The following is a 7,673-nucleotide window of genomic DNA, read 5'->3' on the forward strand; positions in this document are numbered from 1 at the left end:
CGAATCTGTTTAAATTTGAAAATCAAATGTTTTCTAACATATTACTCTTTTTCTTTTTCCTTTTTTTTCCGGTGCCCGTAATTCCTTGATCTTGTACGTCGCTTTCTCTTGTTCTCCATTGTTACTTAACACTTTGGTACTTAAATTTGGTACCCTAACTGTGTACCAAATTTCAACTTTCAACTCCTAACCGTTTTAGCGAATATTAAGATTATTACGTTATAGTCAACCATTCCCGTTCTCACAGAATGCAAGAATTGGACCCCCCTGTTTCCAGACTAATTAGAGAGTTTTTAGATGGGGCTAAAAATATGTTCGATTTCTCGCAAAAAACGAAAAAAACTGCGTCTTGCACGTCGCTTTCTCTTAATAATTCCATTGTTACGTAACACTTCCATTGTTGACATTTCCATTGTTACTTGACACTTCCATTGTTACTTAACACTTCCATTGTTAATTAACACTTCCATTGTTACGTAACACTTCCATTGTTGATGGAAGTGTTAAGCCTTAATCCTGTCCCTCTCCTCCGTGGGAAGGAATTTCGAAAAATCCCTTCTTAGTGTGCATTTTCGTGACGTACCCTAACTGTGTACCAAATTTCAACTTTTAGCTCCTAACCGTTTGGGCTCTGCGCTGATTATTATTATTATTATTATTGTTGTTATCAACTCGTTTCGATTATATATATAGATGTGATCACACTGAATTGAAAAATTCCAATCGAATTTGAAATTAACGTTTTTGTCTGGTATATTGAAGTACAGTACATACTATAATTCATTGATAAAATATTGTGTATTTTTATTCACATTTCGTATAGATAATAATATTCTGTTTATTGCAAAGATAATTATTTCAATTGTGGCAGTGTCTTCCGTGCTCTTCCTGAAGACTGTACGTAGTATGGATTGCTGTCTTCTGGTGGTAAAATTTTTCGATAAAGGCGCTGGTGACAGCATCGCCTGGGACATTTAAACGAATAACCTCAAGCGTGGTCACACCTTGAAATTTTCATCCGCGAAGGCAACCGAATCGCGACCGTTATTCTTGTCAATTAATTAGTAAAACCCCTTCGAAACCCGGAGAAACTGCAACTGCACTAAAAATAAAAAGTTTGTTCTACTCGCGCCGATTGCAAACGCGCATTCAATCAGCAAACGCTTTGGTGCTACGTCATATGGTGGCAACATTGAAAGTTGCTATTATAACGACAGAAATTAAAAATACCGATTGGTACAGCATTAGAATCGAAGTTGATCGAACTTTTTCGGGCTCACAAATACCTATGGTGTTTTAATTCTTCGTTTTATCGAAAAAAAAGAGAAAAGAACAAAGGCCTGGTATGAGATAAGCGAAAGTCTCACCATTGATTGCAAGTATCATTTTTAGATTTGTAGATATAAAATGTCGATTGTTATTGGTTTATAACGAAAATATTATTTAAAGAACTAAGTAGAAAGTACCACCATTTGCCAATGATATTCGTTCGCATTAAAGGAAAAAATATAGCAGACAACGTGGATGTTAGTTTATTATAAGCTCACGTGTTTTCGAGTTGCAACACCAACGAACAATATGACCATAACAAGATGTGCACAACTCGCGCTTGTTGCAGTTGCGGTCGCCTCGTGGCTGGAAATCGCAAAGTATGACCACTGCTTTAGGTTGCATGGTTGCAGAGTAACAAATATCTACGCTATTTTTTAATGTTGGAACCTACATTTAATGTTTATTTCAGTTATTATTTTGTCAATGTAACCCTTTGTGTTTAACTTAATGCAAACTCCGTTTTACTAGGCTAACTCGGATATTTCTAGCTGACTCGGATTAATGTTGTCTATGAGTGCTTGTTTAATCGCTGTTTCAGAAAAGCTAAGGTTTTCTTTTTGGTAAACAAGAGTGGTTTGTTTTTGAACAGTTTTTTTGTAGGATTTATCGTGGCAGTCCAGGTGATACTTGCGAAAGATGGGGTTGGCAAACAAGATAGAGAACTGTGTTTTGTTGTATCGACCAGTTTGTTGATTTTTGCGTCAATCATTGAGCCAACCTATTCAGAAATCTCTTTTTCCAATTTTCTAACAGTGTCTGAAAGATTTCTGCACTGCATCATCGATGAATTTTTTAAATGTCGATGTCGCTGTCAGAGTGCCTATAGAGTTAACAGATAATCTCCTCAGCCAGATCAGAAATCCATTGGCAATGTCACGAATTTTTGAACGGTGTTGTTTCCGTATAGCAATACTGCCATCTTCTGGACAGTTAGCCAAAATTATGTCCAGAACAGGCCATACCTAATTCGATGCGTACCGACAAGATGTCCGAATCGAATCCCACTGCTCCAGAACCACTGAAACAAGAGATACTCTCAATCTATAACTAACTAACTTAGACTTATCTACCAAAATACTACTAAACTAACTTAATCTAACACAAAAAATTAAAAACAACAAGAAAGTTTCCCAAAAACCGCAGAAAACTAAAAATACTGTAATGCAGCTATTCAAACCTAAAGTAGACTTTCTTTCACTCGAAAAATAAATAAGCAGTTAACACAAAACTAACAGAAATAAATAATACCTAACTTATTTCGTTTTTTGTATCGTAAGTCTGAGGTTGCAGATTGAGTTCGAATCGAGGAAAGTGCATAAAATTTTGTAATAATAATGAACGAAATGCCGTGATAAAGAAGTGAGTTCCGAAAGATTCGGGAAGGTATTAACATGCGTGGACTCAGCCACTCCTGATATAGGAGTAACATTTTCAACTGTCGGCTATTCTACTTAGGCAAGCAATTTAAACTTAACCTATAAAAATTTGACTAAGCTACTAATGCCCTGAAGAAAAAATTAAAACTAATTTAGTGAAAAAACTAGTTCACACCAGCAAAAAAAAAAAAAAAAAAAAATGGAGAGAAACTAATTCTAAAAGCAGATAACCAGAAAAGCTAAATTAAAACAAAATACTACAAGTTTCTGCTAGGCCTAAGCCTAACTGCAGAGACAGAAGCTAGTTAGGCCTAAGGAACTATAAACAGTCGTAAAAAACAAAAACAATCTAACTAAAGCTGAAAAACCAAGTATTGGTCGACTCTACAAACGAGTACTAACTGATATTCACAGAAATCATAAATGAGAAAACACTGAAAATCGCAGATCTGACGATTCAAAAAGTTTCTGATCAACATGAAGAAAAACTAGCAAGGAAAAAAACCACGGAAGTGATACGCTGAAGACTTAATGAAAATTAAAAGCAATAAAAGATTTATTTAACATGAGAGTATAATAGCTAACACCTAGCGTGCTTATCAATACACGTCGCACCTATTAACCTATCGAGAAAAAGTTCACAATTAATCCATCAGTCGATCTAAATTCTTCTCTGGTTATTCGCTCCCTTGTAGAGCAATCCTTGTTTTTCCTTCTTAGTAAGCCTATATAGTGATTTTTCGTTATCTTGTAATTCTTGAGGTCAGTTTACTTTGCTCGGATGGTAGATCGAAACATTTGATGGCAGGCACCAGGAAAACTTTATAGAGAAGAAACTTTGATTGGGAATCTTTAGGAGAAGAGAACAATTTGTAGAAAATTTTATGAGGGAACTTTTAATTAAGGCGAAAACTGTATTCGGGATACTTCTCTCCGGCAACGCCTCTCGGGCAACGCCTCTTCCTTTATACGTTTTCCTCTTCCGAAACGACGTCATATGACAAAATTTGGTTATCTCGGTGTGGTTCCTGTTCATTGTTCAATCCATCATTATTTAACACTTCCTTGGATGAGTCGCATTTAAAGGAAGATGTATCATTTTAGACGACAGCAAAGACAAAGATAAGATCTCAGGAACTGCTTTATTAAATATAACTTTGTAAATTTTTAAGCAGATATAAATACGAATTATAATTTTCATATTGAAATAACCGCTGTTGACCTTCACATAATTAATCTTAATAAGGATTAATTTTAAAACATTTAGTCAAAGAACGGCATAAACGTGGAGTATGGAAAATTTCAGTTACAGAGGTAAAATTATCTTCTCTTCAATTTACTAACAGGTTCTATTAAATTAATGGTTTTTTATTAAAATATCTTTCAGAACGAATATAAAAATCTAATGGAAAATAAACCAGTGGAGTATACACAATTTCTTGAAGCTGCATTAAGAAAGCTAAATATTAGGTGAGTAATTTCATTATTTATTTATAAGTACACGTTTCTTATTCGTTAATTAAATTTCACGAGTTGATAGAAGTCGTTCTAATCAATAGAATAAAGCGGAACATAATTTACTATATACAAGTAGATTGTCGATAAATCAAAATGGATAGGAGAAAAACAATTTTTCTAGTTATAGAAACTACATTAATTTAACGATCTCGTACCTATCAGAACACAATTTAGTTTCATGTGTATTCTAATTACTTTTTACAAACCCAAATTGTATAAAATAAGAAAGCATTGTCACTATTATTAAGAAATTCTGTTACACAAGTTTGTTGTCAAACAATGCTCTTTGTTGAACATTTTTTCTTTCTCCTCGGTCGTATCGACAACAACTTGTTTTACGAATGAAGAAACCTCTTAAAAGTTTCTAGTTTGCATTTACCAGTTCTGTCCCACTTTTCCGAATGTGAAAAAATCGGTTGAAAAGTAACAAAATTAGCTTGTTTTTTTTTCTTTTTTAAATTCATTATTTTTAAGTAAAAACTGCAATTTTTTGAAAATGCTCTATTTGCATGATCCGATTTGGGTCTGTCACTCCACTATTTAAAAAGTTAGTTTCTAATTAAAGGGAACTATTACATAAATCATGTCCTGTCTTTTTAATTCATATCTTTGTTTATTTCACTAAGATACGAATAAAGAAGACAAGACAAATGTGAAAAGAATTTAGCATTTCTGCTGCATGATATACAAAATGATAAAAAAAAACAGGGTATTAACAGATGGCGATGCTATTTTAAAAGATATTTTTGAAGAGAAAGGATTTGAAAGAATAGAAGTACTATAATATCAGCCTACTATTGTCACGTCTATCGCAAAACTTGGATGGTACGAAATGGCACAATTTTATTGATCATGTAGACAGCTATTGAAAATACAATATTTTAACGATTGTAAGATATCTTATTTTTTCTAATATTAGCACTAATAAACTGTTTTATTCGCAGTCGAATATTAAATGGTGATCTGCCAATAAATCAAATTTCGCAAAAAATTGACCAAATGTTTCATTTTGAACACCATGTAAATCATATTTTGTTGCCTGTAACCTCGTATTATGTAATAATCCTATTTGAATGCCACCATACCTGGGGGTCTATTAGAAAGAAAGGACTGTTGTGGAAAAGGGTTGAAGTTAATTCCACCAAAAGCAGTAGTTGTTATTCTCCTGGAAGAGAGAATGGCCAATGAATACTATCAATATTTGAAAAGTGATCCGTGTTAGACAGTGTAAGATTCTAGAAATGGAGTATAAATTATATTACGAAAATCAGTCTTATCGATGAATCTAGATAACCCTCGTGAATTAGATATGAAAAATCTTATTTTCATAAAGTATTCATTTTCATAAAACTAAAGTAATAAATAAACGTAATTAAATTAAAATAATATTACTTCTGTTAAAAAGCAACACTTTCAGCCACTTTTCTGAAGAAATGGGAAATCAAACTTCCTTTCACATGAGATTATCACAGATTTTAACGAACATCTGGCCGTTCGACTCATTTCTATGTCCTGTCAGATGATGCTAAATTGCGATTGAAGGGAATTTACGTATAAAAAGGACAATTTCCCGCCATTCGAGGCCGTTTCTGCTTCAGTTTGACAATTCGCCTCCAGACCGTTCCTTTACCTGGTCCGATTCGAGCTGTTCCTCTTCTACCGTGTCTCGAGTGTCTGCCGACATCCGTGCACATTTGAACGATTGTCCAATCGACATAACATCACTATTACCAACAAGTTGAGGTAGTATGTTTATAACGATGTAAAGTCTCTCTCGCGTGTTAAATAGAAACTTTAGGAGTTAGGGTGCGACTATGCAGACGCAAATTTAGCAGCGAGCGAGAGGTTGCGAGCGATGTAGTTCTCGCAAAGGATAACCATGGCCGAGAGAGAAGCGAGAAATGTCGCTGGTGAGAGCGAATTTCTGGTTCTCGCTCATATCTGACAGGGTTTGATATTTTTCGCGTCTCGCCAGTTCTCGCTGAACGGTGCGCATGCGCCGTTCAGCGAGAACTGGCGATAAAGGAGTAAAAAATGGCTTCTTCCAGCGAACAAGACGGCAGACCAGCCATAAAAAAAATTAATAAATAACGTTTATTTACGTCGAGAACTATGAGATAAACGAGTTCCTGATCACAGGAATCGGAACATTTTACATGCAAAATGGAATCAAATAGCTGAAGACACTCAATTAGACGGTAAGTTTCTGTTTAGTAACGTAGTAAGCTTATTTTATACCAGAAATACTTGCACATAAAAAATAAAGAATAAATATTCCGTAGCGTGTATAATTTGTTTAATATATGCTCAGAATTTTTTTTATTGAATACTTCGTTATATCGCGTCGTCGGATATACCGTGCTTTTCTTTGTCTCTGGACCCGTGTAATATAACCAGAAGCTCTTGTAATTAATGTCGAAATATAAAATTGATAATTTATTTATGAGTTAGATTATACCGTAGTTGTTAATAAATTAGTTTTTATATTTGCAATATCCAGATGCAAGAAGCTGTGGAAGAATCTGTGATCAGTTCAGAGCTATCCACAAGAGCTTGCCAAGAAGTGGAAGGGGCTTAGAAGCCAAAAAGCCAAAGTGGATATTTTATTCACAATTATAGTTTTTAGCTGATGTGGTAGAATCTAGAGAGTAAAAATCTTTACATTAATATTTTAAAATAAAGTTAGAAAACTACTAATAAAATAAAATTTATTTAAGGTACAAATAGAACATTTCATATAATACTATTATTATACTTATCTTCCAGAACATATTCAAATATTTCAGAAACTGAAATATAAATAAATGAAAATACACAACCAACTGCATCAGAAGTATGTATTACTTTTGTATTTTTGTAATCTTTAAAATTATTTTTTATTGTTCTATTTTTAAATCTCAACAAATACTTCAGATTTTAGAAAAGATCACTGGTTGTGATGTAGAAGAAATTGAAATTTTACCATACACATCATATCCTCATCCTCATCCAAAGAAGAGGAAAACAGATTTTTCAGAACAATTACTAAAAGAAATTAGTAATGTAAATAGGTGAGTATATATTCTGTATTTACAGAACAATTTTATATGTAATAATTGTCAAAAACTGTTTGTCAAAAATTTATTAAAAAATTACAATTCAGAATATTAAAAATTTATTTTTTTGCAGGGAATTGAATGAGTGTCAAAAAAGTTCTTTCACACTATATCTTGACACTTTAGTGAAGCAAGTGCCATCGAAAAAAAAAAAAGTTTGTGCGAAAGGAAAGTGATTGATGTCGTGAATAGTTTTATTGACGATGTGTTAGAATAATAATTATTAATAAACATCACTTTTTAAACAATTTTTGTTTATTTAATCAATATATTTGACTCCATTGCCAAGATACATTCCCTTCTGAAACAAAGTATATGGCAAATTTGTCTCTAATATCTCCTGCCAATTTTG

Source organism: Centruroides vittatus, unplaced genomic scaffold (assembly GCF_030686945.1).
Source record: "Centruroides vittatus isolate TY-2023 unplaced genomic scaffold, ASM3068694v2 contig_273, whole genome shotgun sequence".
Classification (NCBI taxonomy): domain Eukaryota; kingdom Metazoa; phylum Arthropoda; class Arachnida; order Scorpiones; family Buthidae; genus Centruroides; species Centruroides vittatus.